General features: G+C 41.6%; 1 long non-coding RNA gene across 1 annotated transcript; it reads left to right on the top strand.

The window, feature by feature from the left end:
• Positions 1-2,179: 2,179 nt before the first annotated feature.
• On the top strand, positions 2,180-7,789 carry LOC135984128 (uncharacterized). The gene is made up of 2 exons (XR_010602037.1): positions 2,180-2,285; positions 4,477-7,789. It is a non-coding gene; the product is annotated as an uncharacterized LOC135984128 (long non-coding RNA).
• The last annotated feature ends 3,432 nt before the right edge of the window (positions 7,790-11,221 follow it).

Raw genomic sequence — 11,221 nt, forward strand, 5'->3', positions numbered from 1 at the left:
AGAGCCCTCCATCTAATATAGACACAAAACAAATACTTATGCAAGAGTCAACCAAACAAAACCAAATGGGGTATGGATGTGGTTGGATCAAATCTCCTCACTTAGCATTTCACAGATATGCCCGTGAATGGTTTTTTACATAAGAATGGCCATACTGGGTCAGACCAAAGGTCCATCTAGCCCAATATCCTGTCTTCTGACAGTGGTCAATGCCAGATGCCCCAGAGGGAGTGAACAGAACAGGTAATCAAGTGATCCATCCCCAGTTGCCCATTCCCAGCTTCTGGCAAACAGAGGCTAGGGACACCATCCTTGCCCATCCTGGCTAATAGCCATTGATGGAACTATCCTCCATGAATTTATCTAGTTCTTTTTTTTGCACTCTCTGCAAGTGAATTCCCCTCCTCTACCTCTGCTGCTGACCCCTAACACTTATATTTAAAGGCTGAGTTGAAGCACAGATGAAGGGTAAATCATAATATTAATTTGAGAATAGGTTATTCTTTCCAAAATACTATTTGGAAAGATGAAAGGAAAATTTCCAGCTGTCTTTGCTTTTGGTGTTAAAAATAATTTAATTTCTCCAATCCGTATCAAGTGTGTGATGTCTATACAAAATGCAATGACTTACTTTAAGAAAAGGGCTTCAATGAACTAGAGGTAGATGATATTCTGTAGAATACCTACAAGGGACATTTTAGTCAATTTCACTAGAACCCAGTAGCAAAGCTGCCCATGAAAGGGAATAACAGTCATTTCTCTTGAAGCCAAAGAGATAAATTCCTGCTGGTTAAATCACTATGGTTAAATTGACCAAATGACTTTTCATTCTGCTTAAAAGAATGAGGGGCAAAGTGACTTTTAAATATCAAAAGAAGCTTAAAATGAATGCAATTTAGTAATCTAGTTGGTTTCATAGGGGGCCTGTAATACCTGAAACTTTTATATATATTGTTTTTTCTAGCTGTGTCTTAGTGATATACACACTCTGTAGATCAAGAGTAGAAAAACAAGTCTACAAGTTTAATGCATTGCATTTTATTTATTAGATATGCTGTCCCAAAGGAGGTGTTATGAATAAGTCTTTATCTCCCTTCTCCCACCCCCGAAAAATGCTATAATCATGGACATATAATAAAAACAGTAGAGGTTAGTAACAGGACCATATACATAAGGTCACAGCAGTCTGAACACAGCAATTTCTTAATGTGTTTCACTTCTCAGATTGATTTTTAAAGACTGATTATTTTAAAACCATTAAACCATGGATGAAATAATAAAACATTACATAAAAATCATATATGCAGGAGCCCCTGTTAATTTAATATATTAAATTAACAGGAGCTCGAGCTCATATTTAAAATGGCCAGGGAGACATTGACTTTATATCTTAAAATGAGTTTTTTATAAAGTCCTAACTGGGAATTAAGTCAGGTTAACATCTCTTTTAATTACTACGGTGAACTAGTTTTAAGAACTAGGGCTTACTGTACAATTATTTCTGCAAGGCACAGCTTGTGTTTTCATGCGATAAACTATTCCGTCCTGGTACATGGTGTATTCTGGTTTTTTGTTTGTTTTCTAAAATGTCTGAGTATTACACTTAGGAGGGGTACTGGGGAGAATGTGACACAACTCGGCAGCAGCTAGAATTCAGGCAGAATGCCCTTATTTGGTTTGTTCTCTTTAATTATTTCTAAGCAAATTTAGCAACCATGCTAGATTAGCAGCAAAGGAGAATGAAGTCTATTTGTGGGCAAAGGATTGGAGGTTAAATTCAGTTAAGCACCCAGAAATTCAGATGCTTCTCTTGAGCTGTCAAAGCTGTTCTACACCTTTTGGGACTGCAAAAAATGGGATGGAAATCAGGAACTAGCTCTTACAAGAGATTGGAGTGGTTTGTCCTGGAAAAACAGGAGTAGCCACAGTCATGATATTTTGGCAATTTGAGAGGCATGTGGTCCCACTCAGGCAATTTGAGAGGCGTGTGGAAAAAGGTTAAGTAACTCTTCTAATTGTGGAAGGTTCGGATGAAACACTTGGGGATGTTGGACAAGAGACGAAGGGAGGAAGGCTTTTTTTTGTTTTGTTCTCCTCCTCCCAAAGAAATGCATCACAGACAGGAGCATGACACAGGGTAACTGGCCCCTTTAAGAGTGTGGTCCACTGCAGCTGTGACTGATTACCTACTGCCCAGCTTCCTTAAAGGGAGGAACCTGGGCCTTCTGAAGGGAGAGACAGCAGCAGAGGAAGAGCTACTTATTGATCTGTCCTACACCACGGAGGTAAGAGAAAACTACATAGAGAACTGCTGCAAGGGTTCCTGAAGGAAGCAGTTAGGGAAGCTGCTAGAGGAGCAGCTGAGATCCCAGAACCACAGGCTCCAAGAAAGGAGGGCTGTGCAACCCCCTGAACCCAAGAGGATAACGACAGACCATGAAGGCTTTATTTTGAGTCTGTGTGGAAGAGACTTTAGTTCAAGTTTATATGGACTTAAAAATGTAGAACTTTAGAAGGGGGATTTTGTCCTAGTGCTTTTGGACTGTGTGGAGTTTTTAAGGGCCCCCCCAAGAGAAGGGGAAACTGGGGCAGGACTCAGCAGAGCCATGCTCTGCCAGCATGGGGTGCTACAGGGCAGTATAAGTTTCTCCAAGGTGTTTTGACTCAACTATGTGAGATCTACACTAGCAGTGAGAAGATTGTTTGGGCCTCCATGTCCATCTATTCCTCGTCCTTTCTTCCCAGAGTAAAAGCAAGAGGATCATTTGTGATGCCAGTTTTGTTTGTAATGTTTAATATATGGACAAGTTTCCCCAGAGTAACATCTGAAGTTAGACTGAAGTCATCATGCAGCTATTTCAGAGGGTTATGACAGATTATATTTTTCAGTGTGCTCTGCATATCTCTTCAAATTGATTATAATATTTTGTGGGAGGCAAGTCAGTAAAATCTCCAGAAAGGCCTCAAGATATAAAATATTCCTCCTTACTGAACAACAGGTTCCTTATTGCAAATCTTTACATCTTCCCTTTTGTTGTTATAATGAGTTGTATTTGAAAGAGGGAAAAAAAGTAGTAGTAATAATGCACAACATGTTAAACATTAAGTAATCGTGCATTATAATGAAACCTATAAAGTGATTATGATCCTTGTAAGAATAATTATTTAAATCTTCACTGTGGTGAATGACACCATTTTGATCATGCAGTACATGCTATTAGCTGGAATAAAAATATTCTGAAGGACTGCAATGGATAATATTGCTTAAGCAATATCAGGGGATAGCATTAAAGCTTATGTTTTCTACAAGGTCTTCAAATACATCAAGGCATAAAATCAAACCTAAATTAAACTATATATATTTTACTAAGCATATACTGGGTTATTTGAACAGGCTTTTAGGTGAGTACACTGTATGAATTTAGCTGAAACCATTAGTTGAGCATTAAGGGTTAAATCCTATAGGTCTGCATAGACTTATCTAAGGAAAATGACTTAAGTGAGGTCTCTTGGGCTGAAATGTTTAAGGCCCTCAAACGCCTGTTATCTTATGAGAAGTTGAGGTTTGAATGCTGATTGGGCATCTAGGTCTAGATCCACAAACTGACATAGGCACCAAACTCCCACTTTAGGTGCCAAAGTCCAAAATTTAGGTGCCACTGAGATCCTCAAAACCCCTGCTCAGCTGCTGCCGAACTCTGGGGACACCTAAATTTTCACTTTAAAAGCTGCCTAAGCCCCAAGTTTCCATTGTTAGGCATGTACACAACATATCAGTGTAGGCATCTGGGCACCTATCACACCTAAGCCCCAGTGGGATTCTCAAACTAGGTGAAACTAGTTGTCCCCCCCCCCACACACCCACCTATGCTGCATGCTGTGAGCATGTCTAACTCTACAGAAAACAACGTTGGGGGGTGTGGGGGACAGGACAAGGATGCCTTCCTTCTAAGCTTTAGCCCAATAGTTAGGGTACTCACTCTGGATGTGGGAGATCCAGATCACTTTACCCCTCTGCCTGATGAGAAGGGATTTGAACATGGGTTCCCCACCTCTCAGGAAAGGGATCTGACCTCTGGGATATTTTGAAGTGGGACTCTCTCAATCTCTCCTGCTGAAGCTGTTCTAATTGATATAAACTAAATATGCATTGGGCCAGAGAGTGATGGAGTGATTCTGTCGTCCAGTGATTAGGGCATCCACCTGGGAGATAGAAAGCCCGTGTTCAAATCCCTTCTCCTCATCAGGCAGGGGTGGGAGCGATAGAAATGGAGTTATGTGGTGGTGCTATATCCAGTACTGCATACTGGGAGCTGTAGTCTTAGGGGTCTACTTGTTTGTTAAACTGTCTGGAAGTATAAGTGGGTATGTGACACAGCTGAGTCAGGGAAGCTTCTGCAGCTGCTTCTGGAGCTGCAAGGTTGTTGTCTTAATAATAATAATAAAAGAAAACCTTGTTGTATTTCACTTTTTCAGCCTCTGCCTCTGCTACTCCACAAATTGACAACAAGGATGGCTCTCCTGCCCCTCAATCACCTCTACCCTTTCTTTAAAAACTGGGTGAGCCTCCAATTGATTTTAAGGCTTGGATTTAGCATGTCTGAGAGCTACGTCCTTGCCATTAATGACAAAGAACTTTCCAAACCAAGAAAATATGATCTGCTTATTTACTGCCTTGGAGCACAAGGAGCACGTATATTCTAGACTCTTCCCCTTCTGAATGAAAAATGAGACTGCACTCAATGCATTAAAGATTTTTTGTGTGCCTAAAGTATATGTGGAAGTGGAATGCTATAAATTCTGCCAGTGTAAAGAAAAAATAGGGGAGTCGACAGATCAGTATATTGCTGCTTTAAGGAAATCGACTGTCGATGTGATTTTTGGCAATGTGGCAGACAAAATAATTTGAGATCAGCTTGTGGAGAAATTGGTTGTGCTCCACACTAGAGAACCCCTACTACTTGAATCAGATATGACATTATAGAAACTCATAACCATTGCTAATCATATTGAGTCAGCTATGGTGGAGGTGAAAATAGAGTCCAGCTACAGCGACTGCGATCCAAGCCATACAACCATTAAAGACATGGACTACAACAAGGCAGGCAAAGCATTATAGGAGTACTACAAATTAGAAGTCACAGGCCCAGTGACTTCAAAATGCACAAGGGAAAAGTATTTTACCTCTGTGGATTTAAACACACCACAAACTACATAGTATGTCCTGCAAAGGCAGCTCAGTGCAATCACTGCAAACAGACTGGATATTTTTCTAAGGTATGCTGCAGCAACCAGCCTAATTAACAAGTATGTGTCCTTATTGTGCCTGATGTTACTGTTTTGAGTGTTAACAGAAGCAGTTCCACATATGTTGTGGATAAAATAATGTGTATTGTTCATGTTTCTGCTACAGCAGAAGAGAAGCCCCAGGTGGTAGAATTAATGTTGGACACTGGCTCAGCAGTTTCTATGCTACCTGAATCAATTTTACTTGCAGTGCTTTGAATGTGTGCCACTTGCCAAAAAGCTTATGCCTACAGTACTACTTGATTAACTGCATTCCTGTGCTTGGTTGCGTCCGTGTAATTGACTTTTGATACATACTAGCAGAATTCTATATTGTGCATAGATGTACTCCTATCTTACCTAAATGTGCAGGTAGTCAATGGGTGCATTGCTTCTACCCCATCTGGCACCATTAAGCACCAACTCCAATTCTGCACTTAATGAGAATGGTACAGAGGAGAACCCCCATTCTCAGTTAAGGAGTCTGTATCATACGAGCTTAAAACTAGTACAGAATGGTATTATAGAAGAGATTGAATTATCTGAATGGGTCTCTCTGATAATGATGACAAAGACTGGAGGTATTTGTCTTTGCATAGACTTAAGAGAGCCTAATAAAGCCATTGTGATTGACAGCTATCCATTCCCATCTATAGATGTGTTTATGGAACTTTATGGAACAAAGGTGTTTTCTACTTTTGACCTACAGTGTGTGTGTGTGTGTGACCAACTTATGCTACAGGAAGACTGCAGAGATCTGTGTTTTGTGCATGATGGACTACTCTGTTTTAAATGTGTACCATATGGACTTACATCAGGACCCAACGCTTTGCAAAGAATGATGCCTGTGATTCTAAAAAATTGGCTTGGAGTCCAATGTGTTTGGATGATTTTACTGTATTCAGGAAAACCTGAGGAACACAAAAAACATCTCCACACAGCAAAATGATTTTCTAGATGGTCAGCAAGACCATCTTGCAGCCTATACTGTCATATGTGAGAATTAAGAATGTGACTGCTGATTGCTTGACCCACCTGCTCTTACCTTCTCCTGACATGCAGACAGATAATGACTAAAAAGTAGTTCCACTTTTTCACAGCTGTTAAACTAGAACAATTCAAATTTGCTTGCTTACCATGCCTGCTTTAGAAAAAGATTGTAGGAACTGCTGACAATATGGCCAGACAATTCCAAATGCTTTGATTCAGCTTTACTCTCTTGCTGTACAGTAAACAACAAACTTTGTCTTCAAGATTGGTGCATGACATGAGATACTTTAACGGTTGAGTGCCAGATGAACTGCAGCCAAAAGTCATACACCTGGTGCATGACACATCAAGCAATTGTCAGAATGAAATAATTTCTACAGAACCTGTATTGGTGGCTAGGAATGGATGCTGAAGTTGAAGCAGCTATATCGACATGCATTACTTGCAAGTTGCATTACTGCCATCTTGTCCTGTCTGGACTACCATTACAGCCTGTTCCTTTTCCAGATGCGGCATGGGAAAAACTTGCCACTGACATTATAGGTCCATTTGACAATGTGTCAGGTGACTAGCTATGCTATCACCCTGAACGCATACTTCAGTAAATGGCTGGAAGTGGTGTTTACATCACAGGTCACATCTACTATGATGATCAAGTTCTTCTTGATGCTCTTTAGCAGGGAAGGGTACCAAAAATAATTAGTATTCAATAACAGAACACAATTTACCTCCCTGGAATTAGAAATTTTTCTGGTAGAGAGGGCATTAGACATAAAAGCTCATCTGTGTATTACCTTCAACTCTAAGGTTGAAATTGAATGGCACAATAGAAGTTTGAAAGACAGTCTGAAGGATAACTACACTGGAAAGAAAAGCAGGGACAACCTTCACTAAAGTTTTTTACAGATGTATAGAGCTAGGTACCATGCTACAATGCAAAGGTCACCTTTGGAATTATTGCATAGCAGAGAGATGTATACTAAATGTAAATGTTGCTGGATTACAGGGACTTACCTCTGATATATCCATGCAGCCAGATATAAGACAAACAATGGAACAGAAAAGGCAAAAAATATAAAATGTTGGGGGGCCAAGGAACTGAAATTCAAATGTGAACCAGGAATACAAAAATCTAGAATCTTAGAAACAGGAGACACAGGTTCACATCTCCACTGACAATTGTTGTGGAGAGAAAAAGGACTATATGGTTAAAAGCTATCAGATAGTCAGATATGTATAGCTACTCATTTCGTATCTGCTTACCAATAGTGAAGCAAAGGTGTTTTAGATCATCTAACTGATCCTGATGATTTTACTTTCCCACTGATAATACAGGATAATCGCCAGTGTATTGGACCTGACAGACATGCTGTCAGTCAGCCATGAACTAGAGACTGTTATGTTATAAAGGAAAAGGAGGTTAAGTCTCTTACAACTAGTGTTCGAATTATAGTTACATTACCATTTCTTTTAAGTAATTAGTAAATAAATAAAAACTAAACTGGTGTTAATACACTAACTTGCTATTATTATTGTTCTGAGATGGGGGAATATGTGGTGTTGCTAGATCCAGAATTGCAGGCTGAGAGTTGTAGTCTTTGAGTTTAAAAACACTTTCTGCTTCCTGTTAGTTGAAGAGGATGTATGATACTACTGGGTTGGGGCTTCTGCTGTGACTGTTTCTGGAGCTGCATGGTGGTTGTCTGAATTAAAAAAAAAAAATCTTATTGGATTTCACTCTTTTAGTCTCTCCCTTTTAACCTGTGGAGTAGTGGAAGCAGACTGCAACTGCCGCCACCTCACTGACTTCTTTTGGGTGGATTAAGGCATTTGCTGCTGCTAGTCTTTCAAGAACGGCTTAGGCACCTAACTGTAGGACAGAGTTCCTCACTGTGGATTCCAAACTGATATGTGCTTCCCTCCAGTCCAGCCTAACACTCAGAATGGGGTGGAGCTTTAGACACACCAATTTCTTCTACATATGCTATTGGCTAGCTTGGGTGGCTTCCCACCTCATGTACTGGCAATTGAAGATCCCATTCTTAGGTTCCTGTCTCTCCCCATGCAGTGTATAAAGAGCCTAGACATCTAACCCAGACTTTGTGGATCCCACTGGCTAGCTAAGCATCTAGAACAGGGGTGGGCAAACTTTTTGGCCCGAGGGCCACATCTGGGTGGGGAAATTGTATGCAGGGCCATGAATGTAGGGTTGGGGCAGGGGGTTGGTGTGTGGGAGGGGGTGCGATGTGCGGGAAGGGGTTCAGGGAAGGGGTTTGGGGTGGAGGAGGAGTTTCGGGGTGTACGAGGGGGCTCAGGGCAGAGGGTTGGAGTGCAAGGGGGGCTCAGGGGATTGGGGTGAAGGAGAGGTGTGGGGTGTGGCAGGGAGCTCAGGGCAGGGGTGCAGGAGGGGTTTGGAGTGTGGGCTCCGGACCGGTGCCGCTTACCTGGAGTAGCTCCGGGGTGGCAGCGGCGCACACTGAGGCCAGGGCAGGCTCCTTGCCTGCCCTGGCCCTGTGCCGCTCCTGGAAGCGGCCAGTGGCTGGGAATGGGGAACCGTGGGCAATGGGAGCTTCAGGTGTGGAACCCACAGGTGAGGGCAGCACGCTGAGCCCTCTGCCCCCTCCTCCCCGCAGGGACGTGGTGCCGGCCGCTTCCAGGAGTGGCCCGGGGGGTGGCAATCTCTTGGGCCGGATCCAAAGCTCTGAGGGGCCGGATCCGGCCCTTGGGCCGTAGTTTGCCCACCCCTGATCTAGAAGTTAGGCAATTCCTAAGTGGTTAAGACCAGATTCACATGTAGATTTCTGTTTTCAGCACAAGGTAAAATTCATACAATTTCTAACATCTGGAAATTCATAATCCATCTAAATGTTCCCACTAGCCCTTGCCTTCTCCTCTTTCCTTTCTTCCCTCCCCTTCCCCACCTGTTTCCCATAGGATGCTGACTTCTTGCACCACTCCCAAACTGCTTTTTAAAATCACTGGTGAAGGGTGTAAGTGTTTTTCAGATGCCTGGGTTATTCCACACCTGAATGAAGAAGTCACTCACTCTGCACATCCTACTCTGATATGGAACTGATAGGCAGGAGAACCCTACTTGGAGTAACACAGCCAACTGAACTACAGGAGTTCCACAAGCTTCAGGGTTTTCTGTCCAAGGTGACTACTTCATATTCAATGGTGGAATTTTCCCCTCAGAATGGCACTAAGCATGAGTAAGGGTGTCACAATTTGGCCCAAAGGAAACTGCCTTTAATTAATTTGGGTTCCTGAGGCTGCCTAAGCCTGTCCTTGTTCCTGGGAGGAGTAATTAGGTTTATGCAAATAAAGTTGGAGGACAGGCTTTTCGCTAGCTGAGTGAGGGAAGAATTTTTAAATGGCTGGATCCCTGAAGAAATGTATAAACTTGTGTGACATATGTAACCCTGCTCCCACACATTTCATGCTGCTTAAAGGGGAAGCATACCCATTCATCTCAAAGCAGCATTGTGAACGGTGTAGTAACAGACAGGTAGTATTTGATTAAAATAAACACATTGCTTTGGTACTATGCTGACTGGCAGGCTATACAAGTACATAGTTTAGATATAAAAACATAATTTTCAATTTATTTTGGAAACCTGGATTTTCAGCAGAAACAAAGCTGCGCACTACCATTACACATGAGGAAGATGATCATTGATTTTTATTTTTTCTTGGTAATGAAAACATAGGGAGTCAACTTTATTTATAAATTAGAACATGTCACTTTCAATAAACAAAACCTGCATAAGTCAAGCCTCTAATATGGGGCTAGTTATTCGTTGAACTGTAACTGTGTCCCTGATTCTGTAAACAAATAAGCACATCTAATCCTCTCCCAGCGCTAAATACACTTTCACAGGAGCTAAGCATGACAATCTCCATGACAAAAGCATACCACCTTTTAAAACACAGGGGTGTTTGCTTTTTATGCATCTTCTCGGCATCCAATTGCACTAATAATGAAAACTGGAAGTAACTTCAGTGCTAAATGCTCAGCGATTGTCTACACAGCCCGGCAAAGCACTCCAGAGAGGTGTGATTTTTGTAAAGCACTCTAACATGTAACTCTCTAACTGCCCTGTGTAGACCCTGCTGGCAGAAACTGAAAGGCATTCTATTTGGTTAAGCAAACTGGATACCTTTTTGAAGCATTCTAGTAGGCTCTGCACAAAAATGTAACCAGGTGATCAACATAGGTATGATAAAAGCACATTGGCCTGGTGACATTTTACACTATCTTTACTAAAAAATGGTGGTTAGTATTTTGTACACTACTTATTGATAAGGGTAGACTTGCTGAGTGAGAGTAATTATCCATCCTCACAGGTCATGTTGCATTATTTCTCCAGTAAAATAATGCTGCTTTTTATTTGCTTTTTGAAGCTTTCTGTGAGATATTTGAATGTTTTATTTCATTTTATAATACAAGTTAGATTATTTTGCTTCTTGGAAAATAGCAATTCTAAATTATGTTCTATTTTAAAAGATCATTTGGCCTCTCAAATCTTTTGAGAAGTAATTGGGGGGTAAGGCTATTAATAGAAGTATTAGTATTAAATGTTTATATTATAGTAGCGCCTAAAAGCCACAATCTGATTTGAGCCTCCTTATGTGGGCTGCTGAACAAACAGATGAGCCTAGGCCAACAAAGGGACATAAGTGTTGCAATGCTAAACATTGCAACTTCTAACTCTTATGCATCTAACCACCCAGGAGAATTCACAGACCCTGAGTTAGGTGCCCAAGCTCTCTATATAATGCATGCGGGGAGAGAGGCCCTTAAGAATGGGAGCCACAAAAGCCAGCATTCTAGGCAAGGAGCCACATAAACTAGCCAATGAGAAGACCTGAGGAGAGGGGTGTGTTTGAGCCCCACTTGTCTGTGGGAGTTAGGTACCCAAATCTGGGCAGGCAGAGTCCTTCC

The sequence above is a fragment of the Chrysemys picta genome, chromosome 5 (assembly GCF_011386835.1).
Source record: "Chrysemys picta bellii isolate R12L10 chromosome 5, ASM1138683v2, whole genome shotgun sequence".
NCBI classification, from domain to species: domain Eukaryota; kingdom Metazoa; phylum Chordata; order Testudines; family Emydidae; genus Chrysemys; species Chrysemys picta.